Source organism: Heliconius melpomene, chromosome 3 (genome assembly GCF_056956725.1).
Source record: "Heliconius melpomene rosina isolate 202511_hmr_F chromosome 3, ASM5695672v1, whole genome shotgun sequence".
Classification (NCBI taxonomy): domain Eukaryota; kingdom Metazoa; phylum Arthropoda; class Insecta; order Lepidoptera; family Nymphalidae; genus Heliconius; species Heliconius melpomene.
The window spans coordinates 3636084-3661756 of record NC_140391.1 but is presented as its reverse complement, the minus strand read 5'-3'; the positions used below and the strand labels follow the sequence as shown (position 1 = coordinate 3661756).

The window sequence follows — 25673 nt, the reverse complement described above, 5'->3', positions numbered from 1 at the left end:
ACGATATTGCTGTGAAGTCAAAAGTGCTCTGTGAAGCCATTCATCATCGTATTCAAATTCTGTGGCTTTCACAAGCGAAAGCAATTTTCTGTGCGGCTTCAATTAAGATGCCAATTTTTAAGTAAATAATTGTTTTTGTAAGACAATGGATGTTTAATGTGAGTAGTGGATGCTTTTTTTTTATTTCTAAGTAATTTATATTGTGACTTGTAAGGTAATATTGGGATAAGATTGTTGTCAAAATGAAATAGACGTTAGTTTCAAGAGTAGCAATTATGGTTAGAACTCGAGGAAATGTAATATTTATTTAAATTTAAATTTATGTTTTCATTTCTTCGCTCTGGGGTTGAGGCGAAGTGCGGCGTTAAGTTCCGCCACTCAACACGCAATGTCTCCGGAGTTCGGCGGAAAGTGGGGAATGGACTATCTTAACATTATATTTGTGCTGCCGCTACAGTGTGAAGTTAATTTATATAATTAAATTTTACTATTAAATAAATATTATTCAATGAGAATGTCGTTTACGAGAATGTCGAGAATGTCGATTATGTTAAATGACCACGGTGAGCGATTCCTTATATCTCCATTATACCAAGACTTTACGAATTAATTTACCAAGAAATGGTACTATTATTTTAACATACTATAAGAAAAACAACAACGACAATTTACTTGAAAATAAAATGAAATTGTACTCCAAAACAACATTAAACGAAATAATAAATCTTCCTGAAAACAACACACTAGCTTACAGGGAAATAAAATTATACACTATTCCGCACCTCATTTAAATCTAGCAATTTTTCCGTCGTGAATAATATTTATGTGCCCATTTGTTCCCGTCAACACCTCGCGGGTGACAACAATGGCGGCTAAAAATATTTTTTTGTATATAAACTATACTTGAATTATCTATTTCTGTAGTTATGTTTCTATCAAAGGGGAAAAAAAGAATAATTTTCTTCTATTAAGCTAAAATCTTTACAGAGATAGCTATAAACAAATTGTAATAATTGTATAAGAATTTTGACGTGGCTTGATAAGAACATATGCAAAGCTTTGACGCTATCCAAGAGGCATTAGATTCAAATCCTGCTAAGTTAAGATTTTATTTCAAAATTTAATTAATATTTATACGTTTTCTACAAAAGTAGTTCATCACTGTAGCGCACCCACTGTGTTTGTACGTGTTATTATTGTATAAGTAAATTCTAGATCTAGTTAAGCATAGCAATTCCATTATATCTATACTAAAATATATATGAAAAATGAATAATTGTAATGGATTTTCCCAAAGTTATACTATACGATATACCTTCCGCGAAAATGTACACGTAAAATAAATATAAAAAGAAAATTCATATTTAATAACTATATACGTGTCATAACTTCTTTCATTATACTTTTAAGCCAGTAGTATGGTCGTATAAGGCAAGGCTTACCAATTACCAGCAATTCGGACATTTTTGTGCTATCCTCAGAAACTTTATCTCCAAGTCGTTATATTATTATGGGCACATAAAGAAAAGTAATAAAACCTGAACATCTTGCTATTTTACTCGCGTATATTTGGAAGCTTTTACGGTTCACCTGATATTTGAGATCGAATGGATGGAATGGAACTTTAATATTTTTATTGTGGTCGTTCCTCATAGTCTATACTAAAATATTAGTGATAGTTCACTATGTTATATATTTCTTGTTATACTCTCCTATCAGTATTTTTACAGCACAGCTTCTTTGAAAACCAGACCACTTTTATCGATGTTGGACTGGAGGAATTAAGTAAGTAAAAAAAAATAAGTAAGTAAATTCATATATTTCTTTCATCCGTTAAAAATATAAACGAATCCCACATCGACGTAAAACCACAACAATCAATCAATTGTATTGTAAATTGTAAATAAAACAACTTATATGGAGACAAAGTTATTATTACAGCAATAAATAAGGCTCTCTGTTTGAAAAAGACCTCATCCGATTATAATTCATCATCGGTGGCCGTTATTCACTCGCAGTAAGGCTAACTGCAGCTTTAAATGATATATGTGATAAAAAATGCAATCATGAACTACTTTTCTATCTCTTCCTATAGACGTAATGGTCATCGCTCATTCCAATGAGCCCTATAAATTTAATATGCTAGTACCAAGCACTGGTAGGTTGTTGATTCACTACGAGGCCAGTCGTGGCGCAGGGGAACAAGCGTATGACTGTTAATGTGATAGGTTTTGGATTCGATTTCAACTTGAGGAAGTGAAATATTTAATATTTTCATTTTCTCGTCCGTCCGTCTCGTTGAGGCGCCGCTAGCCTCAAGAAACCATGGTTTTATGATATTGTTTTTTTTTTCGTCTTCATATACACAAGATTAGTTAAATAAGCTACATACTCTGTAATAAGAGGTTGGTTCCTCTTTGAGCGATCTAAATAATTAATTATTTAAGTAAATATGCAAGTATTTACTTAAATAATGATGAGCCTTTTTTAGTAAGTTTTTTTTAATTAGTAGCGGTGTTTTGTAGAATTCTTAGTTAAAAAGATACATAAATATACAAAAATATTAAAACAATTTAGAAATAAGCTTTAATTATGGAAAATTTCGTTTAGTAACGATTGTATAAAATTAAACTGCCAAAAACATTATAAGTATCGTTAGCACAAGTTGTTGGGACGTGATTTGATTAAAATGCTTAAGTAAATTTTCTATGTGGCATTTGTAATTTTATAAAAAGTAAAAACTACTATAACTGTGTCTGTATAAATATTCATTTATATCTATTTATATTAGTATTTTAGCTTTTTGAAAAATACTATTATTGAAAAAAGAGTAAAATTGTACGCCTTCATTGTTGGTTCGATTCTCAATTTAGGAAATCTATTAAAAAGTAAAGAAATAATAATATCAAGTAGCTGTAAGTATTATCGATCTAATTTAATTAAATTAATGTATTTAAATGTACGAAGAATAATCTAACAGTATATATATTTTAAAAGTTAATATTAAACATTCTAAGATTATAAACTGTACCTGCAACATGAGCTCAACTTTACCTCACAACGGTTTATTGCTACACAAAATTGTTATTTTATAACACATAAATATCATGTATGTAATTTTGATATAATTTTATAAAGGTTAGAGTTGTAAAATTCTCTATTTCATTTAAGTATGGCGGGCAATTTAATGACGTTAATATCAACGATACGTTTCTTTTGCTTTAAAGTATTTTATATAATACACAAGCGTGTAACTGTAAGAGCGACGATAGTGGGTTCGATCCCACTCGAGGGAATGAATTATAATGTCATTTTAGCACAAGATTCCCAGCTTCCCTCTGTTTACAGCGTGGAAGTAAAAAAAAAAATTCATGATTTATTAGGTTTGTATGCAATATATTAAAGTTTTTAAAAGCCGTAATCCGTTCAAAACATTCATCATCGCAGGTCGTAATTCATCCGAACAAAAGCAACTGCAATGAAATATTCCGATATGTAATATCTGATTAAAACGTGGATTTATGAAAAAGAAATGCAATCTTATTTATTTCTATATGAATTTATAATTTAAATTTAGATATTTTTTTAGGAGAATGTTTACATAATTGAATTTTTTCAGCAATAGGCAGTGAGCTTAGTGGTAAGACACTCCCCTATTTTATACAAATTGTTAAGTACTTATAATTCACTTAAGTATTTATGAAAAATAACACAACTTTAAGCCATAAGACGCAGATTTCGTCACGTACGGTCTTCCTTTTTTATCCTTTTAAAAGTACATTTTCTGTAGACAGACATGTTTACGTTGTAAAAGATTTTTAAAGTGCTAGAATATAATTATCATTTAAAATATGTAGTGTTATTATATTTTAGGAGTTCGTTTGGCGTAGCGGTACAAGGGTGTGACTGTAACGCAACGGTTGTGGGTTCGATCCCGACTCGAAGAAATGAAATATTTATTTACATTTGTATTTTCATTTCTTCGCTCTAGTGTCGAGGCAAAACGCGGCGTTAAGTTCTGCCATTCAGCACGCTATGCCTCTAGAATGCAGAAAGTGGGGAAAAGAGTGTCTTAACAATACAGCGTACACTGTACAGCGTAATACTAATTGAATTTATTTATTAATACTTTTATTTTATAGTTATTTTTGCTTTAGTGACATTTTTCAAAATATTGGTTGGATACAAACTGTAGGTCCGCGCTAATGATTTTCGTCGTTAATAATGTCTTTCGCATAATCTAATAGTTAAAACTCATTATTCTAGAAATCTCGAAATAATATTAAAACAAAATTTGTTTTCTAGAAAATTAATATGAACAATAATTTTCAGAGACTGATTACTTACTTAAAACAATTTATTTAAAAATTTCTGGTATTCGGCGGAAAATGGAGAACGGCACGAAGTGTCTCAACACTATATTTTCTGGTTCCTTATGCCTACCGTGCTATGTGCAGGATATAGCGTGAAGCTAAAAAAAATATTTATATGTATAAATGAAAATTAACCTCTTTAACAGAGTTACGTATATACGTCCTCCAACCCAGAAATTAATCGTGTTAGTAATGGGCAAACGTCATTGTTTCTTTATAAGATCAATATAAAGTAAATATAAATTAATTGAATTATAAGCTAGTAATGTTTACGTAGATAGATATGTATTAAAAAACGTTGGCCTTGTGTTCCTCCCAAGCCAATTATAACCGCGCTAAGTAGATTATTGTTGATAAAGTTATATAAAAATACATACTTTTAAGCCTGAAATAATTTTGTTATTATCGTCTTAAATATTAAAAGTATATAGTATATTTAAAAAATATCTATTTTTCTAAAACAATACCCAAATATTTACCTAACAAGCTTAATTGATATTATCAATTTAATCGAAACTAAGAACTATTATTGGACAATCAATTCAAAATGCAGAAAATTTTACATATTTTTTTAAAAATTGATTGTGTTAAAAAATATTTTCTATATTTTACATAAAAAACAAATTTCCAAGAAAAATATAAAAATTGTGAGATACATTTTATAGAAAATTTAAGAGAAAAATTTCTTAAAAATAGGGTAAAAATCTGTAATATATTCTATGCATATAGTGAAGACCTACCTGGCGATTGGCCTTACGTGGCAGTGCGTGTGTTCATTCTCGTTCGTAAAAGCTCGTAACCTCCAGCTATTTAAATTGCTTCATGAATAGAGAAGGAGTTTTGCAGTGACCTGCTTTCTTCATTTGGTATGCATATTTCGTTTCACAAAATTGTAAGTTTTGAAGCTTCATATTGTATTTTCAGGTTTTTGTTTGAACTAGGTTTAAATTTGAATTTTTCCTATTCAGGAAGATGTCTAATAAAAATATATTTTTCAGAACAACTTGGGGCTAAAGCACGTTTTTTTTCATAGCTTCTCGCTGTATAGGCAGAAAGAAAACAGTGTTAAAATAAAATCCAATGAAATTTCAACCTCAAATTTGAAAAGTACAAATTTAACAATGCCTTCCAACGAAACAAAGACTAGTTGTTTCAGGTAAATACGATCAAATACTATAGAATAGAGGAACATAGGCTTTTGTGCGGTTCGACCTAATTTGCATGGCGGAGGCGTAAAGAGGCAAAACCTAGTTTCATTATATTAAAGATTTAGCGGTCTGGCGTAGGTATTGTGAGGCGGATATTTTAATTAACATTTACTTGTACTAATTAAGGAGATGGTTTAGAGTTCTATATGATATTCTATACAATTTTATGAGTTCGATGATAATTGGTAATTTAGTTAGTATGTATTTGTAATAATTTTATTTTTTGTTTAAGTGTTATTTCACGTTTTCGAATGAGAATATTAAATTTTTGAAAACATAAAAAAAATAGTGTAGCGCGACTTTCAAAAGGCTCGGGCTTAATACTAGCGTTTCAATTTTTACACATTTTCTAAAGAAAATATTTTACTATGCTAGTGTATTTTTTTGCGCATAATAGGATAAGCAGAGAGGACCCACTGGTCGAGGCAGTCCTTTCATTATATTTCATGTTGAGTTTCTAGCTTCGTTCTGAAAAGGTTGATTGATAAAAACTCTATAAAACCCTTAACAGAGTAATAAGTTTAATATAAACTAGAATAACGTGGTAATGTTTATAATTTATCATATGTATGTTCTATTTTAGATTGATTATTTTAATTTTATTGAAGTTAAAGAAATTATAACACAAATAACCTTTGAATAACAAGTAAAAACGTTATTTGACTTTTATTTAATCGCTTAACTATTATACTGCTTAACGTCATTGCAGCGCGACGTAATGTACGTAGTATATAATAGGTTTAAAAGGCTAATCTAATTTATACAAAGGTAAAACCGATTAAAAATCGATATCCTAAGTACTGGATATATAGAATAATATGCTGTTCCAACAATTTAAAATTATCTTTGTTAATTATTTATTTTTATTTTTCAGAACTAGCATGACAAATCGCAGCTTAGTTCCGCTACTTAACATATTAGATCATGAATTTATGTTGAAAGTGGAGATCTTGACCCTTACAGGATGAATCATGATGCTATGCTAATAAAAGAATTTGTTATTTTTATTAATTTTATTGTAATCTATATACCTGTATTTCAGAAGTTTATAAGAAAATAAATATATTCGAAGGATTTTCAAAGGTTCGAATATGGTATCATTAAAATTGAATTGATTGATCTACTATTAGTTGATGAAATAATATAAAAGTAATAAATAATTATAGACCCAATGCAAAACATAAGTATAGTAGCAATTTTGAACTTTCAATAATAATTGTTTGTAATTCTTTACATATTAACAAACAAAAAGAGAGTGAAGTGATTTGTCACAATCAATCAATTGTATCTGTCAGTCGACCAGTCGATCAATTAGTTCAATTCATTAATTTCTTTATCTTTATTTCAACAAAATTGTTTAATTATAATGAAATACCGTAGTGTTATCGTATATTTATATCATTACATAGTTCGCTCTGGTGTCGAGGCAAATCGCGGGGTTGAGTTCCGCCACTACTAGGTTCCCTCTGCCTACCCTGCTGTATGCGGGATACAGCGTGAAGCTGATAGTTTAGTTCCTCTATTTTCTAGTAAAGTATTATCTTATAATGCATGTTATGTACTTTAGCGAGAATAATGGAACAAACACAAGTTTAATTTTGTTTGTATTTGACATGAGTCAATCTTGAACTGCAAACACTTTTAATGTAAAACTATCTGTTTGAAGGAATTCGATTTACTAAAATACACAAAGACCCACTTAGATATGAACAAATATTTCTATTCTATGTACAATATTTATTTATTTAATAGTAATATTCCATAGAGGTATGACTGTAAACGCTACAGATTGTGGGTTCGATTTCCACTCGAGAAAATGAAATATTTAATTTTTCATTTTGTTGATTTTTTTTCAAAATGTTGTGAAAGTGAGGAATGGAGATGTCTTAATGGCACAGAAGTATCTGAACACAAGTTTGCCAGGTTCCAGATGCTTACCCTGCTATATGCGGGATGCAGCGTGAAGCTGAAATAAAAACTATTCTGCTAATTTGTAACGTTAATTAACTGAGCGTGAAGATAGAAATATATGAAATCCAGTCACCTAAAACATTGGTCTTAAAGTGAAAGAAACAATATTCGCAAACGTTAAATGTCTTCTTTTATAAATTAATTTTGTTAGATGATACTGATCTCCTCTTTTTCTATTAAGATATGATAAAAAATAATTTTTAACAAAAACAAAAACCGACTTCTAACAACGAACTAAAAAGTGAAAAATAATTATATAAAGATTTTATAATTTTGAAGTCGGTGCCAAGTAAAACAAACAGGCTTAGTAATTAGATATTGTAGTAAAGGTGTTGTAGCATTAGTTTGACACCGACGACGAAATACAGTCGAATTGATAACCTCCTTTTCTTACAGAAGTCGGTTAAAAAAAATTAGTTTTTTTCAAGCAACTTCCTCAAACGCTATGCAAATAACAATATCGTCTTAACGTCAAAGACTAACAATATGAGAAAGTTTCTATGCTTAAATAAAAAAAAAAATGGTTAAATAATGTCTTAACGGAAGCGTTTGTATATTAAAGAAAGTTTATATACTATTATAAAAAAACTCATGCAGTATTATAAGAAATATTTAAAGCAGAAATTTCTTTATGATAGCACTAAAGAATCTTGTATGTTAAACATATTAAAAACTTCATTCTCAAGTATACTCGTATTGGATAAATGTCTCATAATCTCAGATCGTCGGTTAGATTTAGTTATTTATCGATCCCGCAACAAACAGGCCCCTTACTTGAGGAAGCCATTAATTTTATTAATCTGTTCTGGTTTTCCATTTATATGATAATGTTTATTTATAAGCTGGTTTTGTTCATGCATAATCCTATATTTTAGAAATATACATAGAATTGTTGGTAAATTCGAAAAATTCTACTTTAGGAATATGTTAAAATATTAGCAATATAAAGTTCTTGTTTATGTGTCTTATTTATATCTTTAGATTATTCAAGAAATGTTGCAAGAGATTTTGGTGTAATTTTACTTAAATTGTAAAGTTTTCTATTTTTCCTTTATTAAATTCCGAACAGGAGATATGAAGGAAAGCTGAGAATGGAGTGCCTTGATACTTACTTATCATTAAATAATCGAATGTGTTAGAAAATAGAAAAGAAACAAACAATACTACATATTTGACAGAAAAGACTCTTTACTTCATTATATCGCGAACACTTTGATAGCGTCACGCCCCTAGTATTTCATTAAAACAATGGATTTTGCTAAAAAAAGTCAACTTTGAACTACGATAAGACGAAACGCGGCTCATAAATAATCAAGACAACTTAATTCCTTAACAAACAACTCGAGCTTTTTCCCTTTAAGTTGATGAAGTGCCTAAATAAATGTAGATTAGTTTTAGGGTTGCCACTTGTAAGGCATAGGCATTTAGTCTATTGTACTTTACGTTACGTTTTTGACTATTTATTCTCCAAACTACAATATTATGAATAGCTTGCAATATTTTTTTTCAGCTTCACGCTGTATCGCAATAAAAATAGTAGGCAGATGGAGCCTAGCGATAAGACACTCTACTCTCCATTTGCTGTTCGAATTCTGGAGGCATTAGTAGCTGTTAATTCAATGCTGCGCTTAAAATCAGCACCTGAGCGAAGAAATTAAAATATTAAATACATTCATTTCCTCCAGTGGGAATCAAACTCGCAACCTGTAGAATTTTCATGCTTATGCCACATCGCCACGGCCTTTAAACCTAAGGAATTTGAATATTTTAGTAGTCGACATCGTATCTATCTTTTGTCATCCATTTTATTAGTCATACAAAAATACAAAAAAATTATGTATTATGTTAGAAAATAAGAATCTCATAGTAATTTTGGTCTGTTTCTAAGCAACATTATGTAATCAAACACAACAGCATGCAAGTTATTTTTTTTATTTTAATAAAGTCCTACTAAATAAAAGAAAGTTTTTATTCTCCATAAAATATTTTTTGACTGAAAGATTATTTTTATCGCTAGAGTAAACAGACAATGAAATAAATAAAATGTACGCTATCATTTTTTATATTTATTTTTATACAAGTTAATATAAAACGGAAAATTTTATAGCCTTAGTCATTTAATAAAAGAAATAGAATTTTATTTACCTAGATACGCACTCGTACTATTTTAGTATTCTGCAAAATTTAATCTGGAGAGAGCTCATATAGGCACTTGGATTTAATGGGACAGACGTTTTAGAGATATAACGTAACATATAGCACCTATTAAATAAAAGTGGAACTAAAAAATGAATATTAAAAGCTTATTTTAAGCTGAAATATGGAAAGTGCCTTATTTTTATAGTAAGGGCAGTTTGTTAGTTTTAATGAATTTTTAATAATTAATTTTTATATGCATATAGCAGGCAAAGGCGGTTGGAGCTATGTGTTAAGACACTACGATCTCCACTTTCCGCCTTATTTTCGAGGTATTGTGTCCCCCATGGCGGAACTGAACGCCGCGCTTTGTCTTTACTAGAACGGGGAATTGAAAATAATTCCTCCCCATAATAGAAATTCAATCCACAACCATCACGTTTATAATCAGTCGCTTTGCCATTGGCCTCATTAAATGGACTGGACTCATGTAATGATAAAAGATATATTTATATATAGCTAAACATATAGTTTGTTATCTTTAGATCGTTCATTATGTTATTACACAGCGTGTGAATGAGAGTTTTGAGTTCGATTCCGACTCACCACATTTATTAATATTTCGTTTCTTGGATTTGGTACCAAATCAAAATCACAGCGGTGAGTTCCGCCACTCAACACAAAATGCCTGGGAAAGTTCGGCCGAAAGTAGGTGCTTGCAGATATAAGCGGGATACATATTAAGCTATTATAAGGATCACTCACATATAACGTATGTTTTAAAAATATTTTGCTGCACTCATCTTAATAAATGTTTCTGGAAATTGCATTTATAAATGAAATCGCATATATTCCGAATTTTCTGCTATGAAATTGCTTATTTGCTTAAAATAAATAAAGAAATAAATATTTATCCTTTTTATCATGAGTTTCTACATTCGATGATCATATTTGCTTTTTATTATGTTTCGTAAATATTTTATATCAGTTATTACTGATATACTATAAAATTAAAATCAAATTAAATAGCTTCACGCTGTATCCCGCACATAGCAGGGTAGGCAGAGGGAACCTAGCATTAAGATACTCCGTTCCCCATTTTCTGCCGAATTCTGGAAGTTATTCAAATTTACTGCATGGTATTTCAGATTTGATCGTAGATACGTCTTGACAGCCTTATCGATAAAGAAATATTTTTTTAAATAACCACGAAAATCTATAAAAAAGCCAAGATCGAAATGTGCGTTAGATCCGATTACACTATGTACACTGAATAATAAACGACATTCATAAATATTGTTTGAAAACACTATAAATCTTAGCTGTTTCTATTTAGGTTAACCGAAACACGAATAACGATTCTACTAAAGCTAAAATAGTATATACATTTTTTTTATATAGCAACTGTTGTAAATTTTTGTAGGTAATTTTTACAATCTAATTCTGAATTACTTTATAGATTAGATTCTAATTATACGATAGATAGAAGTTTTCATCTTTAAATTTATCAAAGGTAAATGTAGGCATAGGGTACTCTTTCTATAATAGGATTACTGATAGGCCTCGACCTGTATATCATCAGTTCGAGTGGATATATTCAGAAGAAATTATTTTCAAAAGATAAAAATATTATTAATCCCAGTCTAATATATTTTTATCATTGCGGAAATGTGTTAATCATTTGTTTAAATTTAGAAATTATATTAAACAAAATGTAATTAATTTCAGAAAAAGCTACTATTAATTATAGAACAATCGTTTTTCTTTAATAAATCTTCACAATAAAACGTTCAATGAGCCTTCAATTTCGCACCTACTCAGCTGTTAGCAGATTTTAATATTTTGATTAAAAATATCTATTTATTCTTTATAAAATATATTTATTTATTTTTAATAAAACATTTTAATTTTATTAAACCTAAATTAGAATATTCATTAAAGTTTATACATATTTGAGAAATTAATAAAATCAAATGAATAATTCAATAGGGAATTGTTTTTTCCATTTGTACCGTTACGCATTTTACATAGAATTTGCATTAACGGCCATGCCATAATCCAATTAAGTGAAATCATAAAGTTGGTAAAATGTTTAAAGCTGATAAATGCTGAATATCTTATATACTATTAAAATTATTCTTCACATTTATTTTCAGAAAATTATTCATATAAAACTATTTGTCGGCGGTGAATGGGTAATGGAGTTAATTTTTTTCCACTAGGTGCCCTCTGTGTATCCCGTTATACGAGAAAATGCGTGAAGCTACTTAAAAAAGGTACAAAATTGAAGTGTTAGCTGAGTTAGACAACTGCAAAACTGAATAATATCACTTAACAAGAAAACTTAAAAAACAAATTTAAGAAAAACACGACTAAAATATTATATTAGGTGGAAATAATACTCTACGTAATTATAAATAAACAATTAAACATAGATACTGCTAGATATTTGAATGTTTAATCAAATTTTCAACACCCAATAAACGATTAAAGCTAAAATATTGTTTGATGTTTCAAATCAAACGACGCGATAAATTTTAATGAATGAGAATTCTATTGAGAGTATTCTAACCTTTAGTGCCACCGTTGCTCTTATTTCACTAAAATAAAATAAAAAAATAAAAATAAATAAAATAGAACCGCGTAAATAAGTGTCATTTTGTCCTTAGATTTATTATATTATTGTTAGTTGTGGTTATTGGTGCAAAATTATTTAAAAAAATAAATTAAACGTGTATAGATTAGTGTTGAGGCCAGTCATGGCACAGTGGCCCAAAGTGTGCCTGTAAAATCGACTGGTTGTGGGTTCGATCTCCACTCGAGAAAAGGAAAAAAATATTTAAATTTATATTTTCATTTCGTCGCTCTGGTCTAGGCAAAGCGCGGTGTTAAGTTCCGCCACTCAGCACACAATGGGTAACATTACATTACATTTTGTCACTTTGACATAATTGAAATATCAATAATAGTTGTTAATTATTATAATCATTTAATTTCAAAATTTTCTTACTAAGCAATCAACAGTTCTTTCAAATAAACACAAACTGTGGACCGCACTTTAATTACTTTACTCACTAGACATTGCTAATGGTCCCAATAATCCTTAAGATGGTTATCGAAAACGCTGTAAAACGTTTACGTACTTACCCAGGTTTAACATAAAATACCTGTTGGGATGCTCTCATTAAAGAAGGTAATTCCAAGGAAGTAACAATTCAGATCTTAACATCAGGTTTTATATTCTTAGGTGAACCCAAATGTGTGATAAGAATAAATTAAAAAGAGTAAAATGAAATGGAGAATATATGTGACTATATATTTAATATTTTAATTACTTCGATCTGATGTGAAGTGCAAAGCAAATTAGGTGGAAAATAGAGAACAGAGTGTACAAACACTAGGTTCACACTGCCTAGCTTTCTGTGCATTACAGCGCGAACTCTAAGAAAACAAAAATTAAATGAATATTAAGAGTTTTTCCTCATGTGGCTTATAAAGGTTGACATATGAGGCATATAATAATCATCTGTATTAACGAGTACTTCGTGAAAATGGTTTGTTCCATGTAGATAAAGCTTATGACAATATGACCCTTGGCAAGACAAGATAATGTCAAATTATTAAGGTTACCGCTGCGACGATGCGAAAAGAAAAGATTATTTGCAATAATCTAAATAATCCCGACTAGAAAATAATTATTTATTTAAATTTATAATTTCTTATTTAATTTATTATCATTTCTTCGTTCTGGTAACAAGCCAAATCACGGCGTTAAGTTCCACCAGTTCAATAAATAAATTATTAAAATCGCGTGCTAACTTAGAAACAGTTCCCATTATATTCTCTTTGTTAATTCAAGCAAGTCTTTCACGGAAAGGTCACAGAAATTCCCGAGCATAATGTCGAGTCTAGTTTTAAGTGGGTTGTTAGTAAATAATTACACTTTACTGATATAACGTTAATAATTTTAGGTCAAACACGTAAGTGCTCTATAATACCATATAGTTCATTATTACATAGAATTCTATTTTATCAGCTTCAGCACATAGAGGTAAGACACTCCGTTCTCCACTTAAATAGATTTTTCATAAAGTAAATCAACACTAAATCTATAAATCGAGAAAACAATTTTAAACATTTCAAAAGAGATCTTACTTTAAATGCATTACAGTGTAAAATTATAACGCTTATTCTACATCTTCACATTTTATTCTATCCACATAGAAATTTAACCCTACAAAGTTTTACGAGCTGCTTTATTGGCTACGAAATCGCTTTGAACGTACGATAAAGATCTGAAGCATTATTTGAGGGTATTATATAAGCAAAGTCAGGTGGTTGAGTAGTAATGTTAGGTCTTAGCTGACTATTTGTGGGATGATTTATGTTATTTAATATGTAATTTGTACCTGTCAAATTTATTTTAAACATTAAGTTATATTTTTATCAGCCAAGTCAGCTTCACGCTGTATCCCGCACATAGTAGGTTAGCCAGAGGGAACCTAGTGTTGAGACACTCCGTTCTGTACGCATTGCGTGTTAAGTGGCAGAACTCTACAGCAGAGCGAAGAAATTGAAATATAAACGTAAATAAATATTTCACTTCCTCGAGTGGGAATCGAACCTAGAACCGTCGCGTTACAGTCACACTTTGTGCCGCTGCGCTACAACGGCTTCGAATAAATACTTAACCGATTTAGTAAAAGATAAACCAAAAATTGGCCGTTCCTCGTTTCATTATTTGAAACTCAAACTCACTTCCACCATAACACCAAAGTTGCATCCTTTTCCTTTACCCTTTAAAAATGATTACTTCGAGGAGCTAGCTGATTATGAGGGAAATAAAACGAGAAGTCGTTAAACATTTAATCGTCTCTGTCCAAGTTGTTGAGGGATGAAGCTTTTGACATACTTTGTACTTACTTTATAATTGTCTATAAGTCTTTTTGTACTTGGGAATGAAATGTTAAATGAGTTAAATAATTGAAAAAAATTGTGACATTTTATTGGAGAGGCCAGTCGTGGCGCAAGGATCCTAGCGCGTAACTGACAGGTTGTGGATTCGATTCTCACTCGAGGAAATTAAGTATTTAATATTTTCTTCGCTCTGGTAACGAGGCAAAGCGTGGCTTTAAGTTCCGCCACTCAACACGTAAAGTCACTTGTAAAAATGTATAAACTATAAAAAACAAAATGTAAAAGGTCTAAAATCTGTGGAAAAAAAATGTTTTTTTCTGCTTAATCCGAAAACAAACAAGACCACAAGCACATGTGTGAAAATAAAAAAACAAACAAATAAAAAGAATCCTTATTTTTAAAAGTATTCATTGAAAGTGTAAAGTTGTTTAAGTTGCCTACGAACAAAAGAGCACTCTTAGTTGTGAATTTCGGTATAAGCTGTACTGCGAGAGGACATTGAAGGAAATTTTAAGTAGAATATTTCTTGTCAAGATCTTCAGTCGAATCCAGTTTCTTAATTAAAGTTGATCCGTCGTAGCTGTTAATTTGAACAATTATAATTTTTCGTTTTAAGTTAGTTTATTTTTGTATATATTTTTAGATTATTTTATGATGGTGACGAAAAACATAATGTGTCAGTATGTCAAGAGGATGACATCAGTTTTATCATATTTGAATTTTTTTATAGCATTTAAATAATTTTATAACGCTTGCAAAAATAAAAGATAAGTTTAAATAAGAACAACTGAATAAGAAAATAAAAAAAATTATTACAGTTTTTTCGTTCCGTTACCCAAAATATACATTAAAATCTATTATAGGAAGGAAATAAAAATAATTTAAATATATCTATTCATTCCCTCGAGAGGAAATCGAACGAACGAACCGACGCATTTACAGACAGATAATCCCTCAATGAATAAGTAAATAATTTATTGTATCAAGCTCTTCCATTGCTGAGTGACAGATATAGATGACAAATGAAAATACTATACTTAAAAAAAATTAAATTAGCATGTAGGGTACATAGGTTATATTAGACGAACGAGAATTTTTTTTTAATAAAAGTAAAGTTGTTATTGTTCCAGTTCATCCATCACCATATATATATCAGTTCATATTTCCTCTCTAAATTTACTGAACCATATCATTCGTGTTTTCTACTATACGTGACACTGGCAGAATATTTTGCGCCTGTCATCGCAAAATCAGGCCATTAAAAAAAAAAAAAAGTAAAGTTAATAAAGTTGCTATTTTTTTTTTTTTTTCCGGACTTGAAGTTAATGCTGTTAGCCCTATTGGCCTTTACAGCGACACCGGGTGGGTAGGGAAGAGAGTACTCATTCCCTGAAAAAATAAAGTTGCTAATGTCGAGTAGATAAGTACAAAGAACACGCAATCCTGAATTCGGTGGAAAATGGGGAATGGAGTATCTTATTAATAGGTTTCCTGTGCCTACCATGTTGCGGGAAACAGCGTGAAGCTGATTTTTTTCCATGTCATTAGCGTTCTTCCCTATTAAGTGCTGATTTTAAAATACATTGTAATTTCTACGATTTATTTAAAAATAAGAAATAATAAGGCGGATTGCGACCGTGAACACAGAAAATAATATCTTAAATTACACGCGTTAAGAAAATGACGTTATTATCCAGGTATTTTGCTATGTTATAAGAATCATAATAAACGTGAAAGATTATTATTACTCAAATGATTCGGTGTAAAAAATGTTTTGTTGTTCTTTTTTATATGAATGCTAGGTTTATATATTCTAATAACTAATATATACCTAATAATACCTAATAATAATGGTACCTTTTTATACCTATTCGTTAATACATGTCCGTAGGTGCCAACTAAAAGTAATGGTTATAGGTCCAATAGCCTTCTATTACATAATTATATTTATTTAGCTTCTCTAAGCAGAGGGGACCAGAGAACTTAGTGTTATGACACTCCGTTTCCATTAAAATACACTTTTCGCCGAATACTCGATACCTCTAAAATTGTGTTTTATAATAAATAACTAAAACAGACACTCATTAGAGGTTTCCGCAAATCTTCGGCTATTACCCGTAGATTTGGGTGATTGAATTTCAAAAGGGAATTTACAGGAATATATTTTATCTAAATAAACGATAAGGGAACCTTGGTTTCAATTTTGAATATCTGAAGGTTAGATTATACCACCATTATTGATTATATTACCATTAAAATTTGTCGCGTCGTTTGAGATGTAACATCAAACGGCGTCGTGGACGCCGCCTCGTTTGATTATCACCGGTCAAGTATTTGAGCAATTTGAAAGCAAATACTAGAGTGATTTACTTGTCGATGTACTTATAGGTAAAGGCAGTATCTTAGCTGGATGTCTTTTTAACGTGCATTCTCCTATTGCGTAATAGTGTCTTTTTTTACTGTACATTCTCCTTTGTGTGTTTCTCCATCCGACGTGACATTGGCGAAGTGATTAGTGCTGAATTGGCACGCTCGGAACGCCATAAATAAAGATCAACAACAATTCTTGTACATGCTATGTAATTTTTTGTGGAAAATATACAAAAAAAAATTGTGGATGAACACAATATAAAACATTCTGTTCTTTATTTTTATTTATGTAAAAACTTTTTCAAGCGTGATTAGATTTCAATTATATTGGCTTTAATTATATTGGCTTTGATATATAAAGTACATTATATGTATTACACTACATATTTTTCATAGTTTAACGTTCTTATTCCATAGGGTTGGCAAAGGGGAACTAGTGTGAAGATACTCTGTTCCGCATGCACCGCGCTTTATTTACACAGTGCCAGAATCATTCTTCATAAATTCGTTTTAGAACATTTTTAAACTAGAAAAATTATGTTTAAGTATATGCTTTATACAAATGGCTATATTATAAGAGAATTAAAATATTATTCATCGTCCTAAAACTTACATAATGATGGCAGTTGGTTTTATGACCGTATGCGAAGGACGTCAGAACTTTTTTAATAAAATCTTCCCCTGAACCACCTTCTGGACATAAATTTCAATAGACATATTAGAAAGAAAGGAGAGGGTTGTCGTAATTTATTCTTATAAGTTGAATGGCTTTGGAAAATGGAAAATTATTTGAAATGTTTTAATAATTTTAAAGATTTTCGACGTCAACATGGCGTATTTAGTAAAGCAGCGTAGAAGAAGTCTTCTGTTAAGACCCATCGCTCTCAACTGTTTGGTCAGTTTCTTAGACAATGCGTATTAAATTGTCGAAATCAACGCCGCGCGGTTGGGTATAAAAAATACAATTTTTATTTATTTTATTTTTCTAGAGTGAGAATCGAATCTACAACCTTCATTTTGGTGTGGCAGTAAGAATCGTATCAGCTGAGTATAATGGTTGTAGATTCAATTATAATACCCTGAAATTTATAATTAATTAATATTTTTAATAAACAATACTCGGCCTTGGTTTTCTATAGTACAACTAACTAAATAGTAGGAGAACAGAGTGTCTTTTTAAACTCGCTATAATACAAAAATTTAAACTAATTATTTCTTTATAATATTTAGTGTTTAATAATAATAATATTTTTAATTATTAATTTTTCTTATATCTCGTCATAGCTTGCCTAAATTATTCATAATTTTTTGTCGAAATAAAAGCAGTTAAATACGTTTCGTCTCCATCATAAGAAATATCATTAAAATTCTCGTTCCTTTCTTAGGGATATTCGTTCCTTTTCCAAATAAACTTAAATGATGTTCAACAAACTTCGAAGTAAAAATCAAATGATTTTAGATCTCTATATCTACTAATTATGATGTTAAAAGAATAATTATGATATTTACTTTGATAAATATAATGTATTGTTTATCTTCAAAAAATCTGGTGTATTTTTTCTGACTTGTCCATTTTCTTAACCTAAGTGGGTGCGAATTATAGCAATATTGCATTTTTTAATTAAAGGAAATAACTCAAGTTTATGGTAATTATTTATTGAATCTCTTAAATTGTAGTGTAGGCAGAGAGAACCTAGTGCTAAGATACTCTGTTACTATTAAGACACTTCCGTTCTCCATATGAGTCCAGTCGTGGAACACGAGTACAAGCGTGTGACTGTCAATACGACGGGTTGCGAGTTCAATTTCCTATTGAGGAAAAGAAATATTTATTATTTTTCAATAGTTCGTTCTGGTGTCGAGGCAAATCGCAACGTTAATTCCGTCACTCACCACCATACTGTCAGAAAAAAATAAATAAAATATAAAAATAGAGATTTTAAATAAAAAAACTTTTTTAAATGCGAATTTTTAATGAACGCTTACAAATACAGCTATCAAACATACACAAAACCTATGAAACACTCAAAATTCTGTACGCACAAAACATAACAATATGAGCATTACACAAAAGCCACATAGCATTCCCACAACTTTTAATTAATTGTTGACTAATGTGCTAATACTACGGTATTGTTGGAAACTATTGACAAAAAGCGCATACAGTTGATAACTTTCTTTGTCCCTGAACAGAGAGTGGAGAGTTTGACGCAAACTTGCACTGCATTAATGGTTAAGCGAGTTACATCAAGTATTTCATACATCGTCCAACTTGTAACAAGCCCTCGAGGCGAAAAGGGATGCAAGATATGAAAGTTCAAAATGTAAAACTTGTCTATTGTAGAGTTCTGCTTTTGTTTTTGATATAAAGTTCCTTTAATTATTGAGGCCAGTCGTGGCGTAGAGGCTGTAATCGTGACGGGTTGTAGGTTCGATTTCCACTCGAGCAAATTAAATATTTAATATGTTAATTTCCAAAGAATCCGGCAGAAAACGAGGAACAGAAGTGTCTTAATGAAAACGGAATGTTTTAACATTGTTTTCCTAGGCTCTGTCTGCTTACCCTGCTATGTGCAAAATTCGGCGACGAATACCTCTACTCAATACATTGTCTCGAAAATTGCAATTGGAAAACCGAGGGTCTTATATAGGTTTTCTCTGCCCTACCCAGCTGCTATACAACGTAAAGCTAAAAAATGTTATTAGCTTAAAAGAAATGATATGGTGCATAATATGCAAGTAAAATTCAAGCTTTGTAGTTACTTTTAAAGGAAAAAAACCTCTCGCATTTTTGTAGGGGAAATGCATTAAAAGTATTTGCTGGAACGAAGGTAGCACAAATCTTTTTACTTAGAGTATATTTACAAAACACTCCATCTCCTCTTAGATTTTTAGTTTGAAAATTCAAAACTTCCATTTTTCACCGTCCTTACAAAATACTTTGCAAGTCACTTATATTATATTTAGAAAGTTCCAGAATAGTTAAGTTTTGTTTTACGCAAGCTTTAAAGATTTAGTACGGTTAAGTTTTCATATTTAACCAGGAGGGTTAAATATAAAAGTTCAAATTTAATTTTAAGTTTCACTGTAAAAGAGTTTTAACCATAGTGTGACCAGTTTAATAAATTTCTTTACGAAAGAAATTGTCGTTTGTATCGAAATTGAAATTTTCGCTTAGTACTTCTTACATAAACTGTAATGAACATAAAATAAAATGTATATAAAATGCTAGAAGTACTAAGTAAAAATTTCATACATCTGCATAGAATAGCATCTGTTAAATAAAACTCAACGAATGTATGTGCTTGTGGTTCAAATCCCTCTTAGTGGAATTTTTCCTCTAAACTCAATGCTAAACGTAGCGTTGAATTCCGTTACTAAATACAGAGGGTATTTAGTAAATTAGGTCAAAAGTGGGTAACGGAGTGTCTTATCACCAGGATCTCTCTGCCTACCTACAATTCCAAAATTGGTTCCTCGACGTACGATTACGACTCGCACTTGACTGGTATTATTATATTATTAATAAGTAAGACACTAAGCCGAATTTACATTTTCTGTCGATATGTCCATTTGCGGGTAACCTGAACAGAAACCATTTAGATTTATGGTGTTTTTATTCGAGATTTATGAATGTCGTTTATTATTCAGTATTCGCGGCACAATCGAATTTATGACGTACTCCCGGATTTAGTTATATACCATGGACTATTTTGTGTTGTTTATGTGTAGTACAATAGTTAGTAGGTTAAGATGTTGATGATAATTATTAATAATATATCTTAAATAGGAGTATACGTGACCACCTTCCACCTGAAATATCACCATTTGTGTGGCGTAACTCAACGCTGTTATTTATGGTACTAGAATGTGAAAGTTTATAATGTCCAAGACAAATGGAGGTCAATATTTAACACTAGAAGCGCCGCCGTCCCATTTTTGTCCCAAACGCAAGGTTGATTGTTTATAACTTTTTTGTTTGTTAATGTATGTAGATGAAACTTTTTGACTATTACCAATTTTACACCTTTATTTAATTAAAAATATAAATAATTTTATAGCAGTCATAGTTTTTGAAAAAAAATTAGATTTACCTAGAACTGCCGCTGGGTCATTTTGGTCCCGCCATTATTATTTTATTATTTGAGGGTATAATTTGACATATTTTCATGCCTCGGGGACGAGGTGGAGGTGAGAGGACGATGCGGGGGCGGAAAAAAATTGAATAGTAGGTTTAGCAGTCAATACCTAAGTTTTTAGGGTTCTGTAGCTTTTAAGGAAAAAAAAACCCTTATAAGATCATTTTTTGTCCATCCGGCTGTCTTTGCCTTTATCTCACGAACGCTTGGAGAAATCGAGTTGATATTCATATGAGTATATGAATATCAAGTATATGACGATCTACAGTCCCTTGATTTCCTGAAAAAGCACCCTTAAAAAAAGATATGACCATTTATATAGTAAAAAACGTGTATTTCGACACTATAAAGGGAATCAAATTAATAAGGTACTTTCAGTTAACTTAGAATTATGAAATTTGGCAGTTAGCATCTACATGTAGTACTAGTACAGGAAAAAATCTGAAAACTATACATTTATGCATAAATCTTAAAAAATAATAGCCTAAAAAGTGGAGTAAAATTGGTGTCAACACTAAATTTAGTCGCTAGTTCAAGTGAGGTATCAGATGAAAGGATGACTAAGCTAGGCTTGAATTTTAGAAAAACACTCGATACCAAATGTGGGCAATTGTAGGGTAGGTGGAGGGAACCTGGGAACCTAGTGCTATGCACTCCGCTGGCATTTTCCGCCGAATTCTGGAGGCATTACTATGCAATGTTATAAATCATCTGTGATGTATCACTGATGAAGAATATATTAATGCATTACTTGGCCTAATAATAATATTAACTAATTTCAATAACTTATAATTTTGTAAGAGTTATTCAGTTAGTTGTCACGACCTTAGATCGGATTTGAAATATTTAATTCTTTCTTTGTGTTTGGTTTTTTTGGTACTTTTATGTGTGTTAAAGAACAAAAATTTATTATTAACGATGATCTACATATTTTACGAATTATTTTAATAATATTTTTTTTGTATTATACCAAAAATCAACATAATAAGTAGAATGGGACAAATTTGTCACGACGGCGGTTCAAGGGGGGTCTCAATCTTCGGCACTTCTAGTGTTAAGATATGTTTAGAAAAATAAATATCAAAGTCGTATAAACTTATGGTATAGCTTCATTTGAAACATGTACCTAGTTGTTTAGTATTTTAGTTTAATTAAAATTACTCATTTTTTTTTATATACTACTTCTTAAGGAAATTTCAAAAATGGGTATAATACACTATATTTCATAGAAAATCTTCGTTCTAAGCGGCGGTTTCGTAAGCTTTCTCTAGATTAAATTTTTCAGTGTACTGGTTGGTAAATAAAACTCCATTCGTTTAAGTAAAATCCTACGTAGATTATTTATATTACGGAACCAGCAAAAGCTTATTAATAGTAAAGATACAGCGAGATGTCGTTATAGGGAAATAATAATGTGGTATGTTATGTATATAGGTTCAAATTCAATGTACGAGTATACAGTTCAACAAAAGTAATCATTATCAAACTTTCACCTTAGAAATCACTCTTTTAAGTTTCATTAAACAATGTATATTTATTTATTTATAATATGCAAAATGATAATAAATAAGATCTTCAAACAATACAATGATAATAAATAAGATATTGAGGTACATGTAATTCAAATTGCATTGCTTTTATAACAGTTTTCGAAACTTAGGAGGCGGAACTTAACGCCTCGTTTCTTGTTGTTGCTAAAGCGAGAAAATGAAAATAAAGTATTCCCTTTAGTGGAAATTGAACCTACAAGTATTACGTTTACAAATAGACGTTTCACCCCAATAGATTTTATTTATTAAAAAAAATATATAAAATTAAAAAGAACCTATTAATCCTGTAATCTTTATATTTAACCTTTCAAAATGTTCCACGATGATATCAAAATCCATAAATAAATGCATAAAATGAACATTCATAACTCGCCTTGCTTTTAACACTGACCAGTGAAATTTATGCTATCAGAGTATAGAAATATGTGCGCCGCACAAATAATGATGCGGTTGCATTGCGGGAAAAGTTGAAATATATATTGACGTGACTTGCCTTTACTTATTAATATATATATAGTGTTTGTACACTAGTAATATTGGAAACAGGAAATTAAAGAATGCTTCCCTTCTTTGCAATTTACTTCGCAAATACGTGATGAACTGCAAGTAATTGGATGTTCTTTAAAAATGTTTTCTACAATTTCAATTCTAAATGTTATACTTTTTATATGAATTACATGATTACAGTATTTTTTGTATAGTTAAGTAGTTAATATTAATTGTTGAAAGTGTCTTAATGAGAATGAAATGTTTTAACACTAGCTTTCCAGGTTCCATCTGCCTACACTGCTACGTGCGGGATACAGCGTGAAAAATAAAACTACCGCTCTTAAAATCAAGAAACTTCAATTTACACATTAAGTATTATTATCTAAGGTCTTATATAAACTGAAATAGAGTATGTTATAGATCTATGAATATGTATAAAATGCTATAATAAATATTGTAAGCGTATTTATAGTATATGTGGGACTCTGGGCCATTCAGAATCGCAGGTTCAAATAAGATGGGCAAATGAAAATGTATTGCACTGTCGGGAAGCGTTCTCTGCCAACTTTCGTCAATTGATTTCTTTACGCCCCTGAGAGTATGTGTGGAATATTTTGCCAACGAATAATAAATATTAATAATAGCGTCCGTATAAATAATATAGTAGATAAAGATGAAATTATGGTAAACAAATTGAATATTTCTTGTTCCGGTTTTTTGTATAGGTAGATACCACTTAAAGTTAGTAATACACTATAATATAAGATTTTTAGAAAACGTATACAAAATTTAAAAAGTTTTTTTTATAATCCATTGGGTACCAAAGCAATATAGAAGTTGTTTTATAGTGTAAAAACCGCCACATTTACTTTAACCATGCTTAGAGAATACAACATAATTTAAATCTGTTAATGATAGTTACCCTCCTAAGGAGGGTAGTTTTAAACCTGAATCTGAACTCACTATTTTCAAGTTCTGACATATTTCAAATGGTGCTAATATAATATCAAAAACTGAACACAGGAGAGAAAAAATGAGAAGAAAATCGCAAAAAGATCGCAACGTCAACTGGCAAAGATACGCCATCGATCGATTTACTATGCAAAAAACACAATGAAACTAGTGTAACTACTCTAGAAGCATAAAAATATATATAAATACAATCATATTTTAAGAATTCCCTTGTTGTCTATGAAATCTTTAAATAAATTTAGTATAACGTTAAGTAACGACTATCAAAACAATTAAAAAAACATATAATAAAATTAAATATAGAAAATTCTATAAAAGAATATTTCTCCGACCGTGACAGGACTCGAACCTGCAGTCTTCGGATCCGAAGTCCGACGCCTTATCCATTAGGCCACACGGTCCGTGTGAGAGGTATAATATAAGGCTATACCATACTGAAAGGATTTCAGCTCAGTTTAGAAGAACGATAATCATGATGACATATCTTGAGAAAGTACTCTAAAAAGTGAAAAAGTGTTGAGAAATCTATTAAAGTTACAATGTTTATTATATTTCTACAGAAAATAAAATTTATTATTTAATTATTGATTTTATTTTTAAATTTAAAAATCGCTCCAAAACGCGTATAAGTGTTATAGAGTCGCTTGGGAAGTCCAAGTTATATGTCAATACAATAGTTTATAATACAAAACGCCAATTCGTCTGTTTACCAAGGCGTTAGGCGCTCTAAATGACCTTGTCATGACCTTTAATAATTATTAATCCTACACTTATTACGCATGTTTTGTATTATATTAATAGGATTCACTAATTAAACGCATAATTTTAGTGATTTTTTAGTGATTTTGTCGTCGTTGTTATTAAAATATTGAATTTAATACAATTACCTAGAATTAAGCTAACCTTTAAACATAAAAAGTTAAAAATAAACATTGAAAGTTTAAGTACATATACAGTCCGTATGTACCTATACATATATATAAAATTGTATAAGTATATACATATGTAGATAGCCTAAACAACTAAGGCAAAATAAAGAAACTTTTTTAACATAAACACACTGTTCGTTTGAAGGCCAGACAATAATATTTTATAACTTCTATCCATCCCGCTCTGCCTTAATGGGCTAATTGAATAAATTTATATTAATCTAATAAATTATTCACATTTCAAATTTGTTGATGAATTTCAGCTTAACATATATTTACATATTTATAGAAACTTGTCTTGTTTTATTTTGTTGATTTATTTTTTAAATTAATTAAAAAAATCCACTTTTCACTAAAGTGTATGAAACATATATTGACTTTTGTCTTTGAACGAAATGAGATTTTGTATTAGTTTTTTTCCTTCGTTCCCTATTTTCCATCGAATCCTGGGGGCGTTGCGTGTTGAGTGGCAAAAAGGCAAAGCTTCTGAAGTAAGATCACTTAAACAGAATGAGGACCCCCCGGAGGCCATGTATGAAGAGATTTATGATAGTGGACGAGGTGAAAAGGTATGCCGAGGCCGTATTATATAATGAAAAATAAAATAATATCGATGTTT

At 30.3% G+C, this 25673-nt stretch overlaps 1 non-coding gene across 1 annotated transcript; it reads right to left on the bottom strand.

The window, feature by feature from the left end:
* Positions 1-24453: 24453 nt before the first annotated feature.
* TRNAR-UCG (transfer RNA arginine (anticodon UCG)) lies at positions 24454-24526 on the bottom strand. Its single transcript has one exon. It is a non-coding gene; the product is annotated as a tRNA-Arg (tRNA).
* Between the last annotated feature and the right edge of the window lie 1147 nt (positions 24527-25673).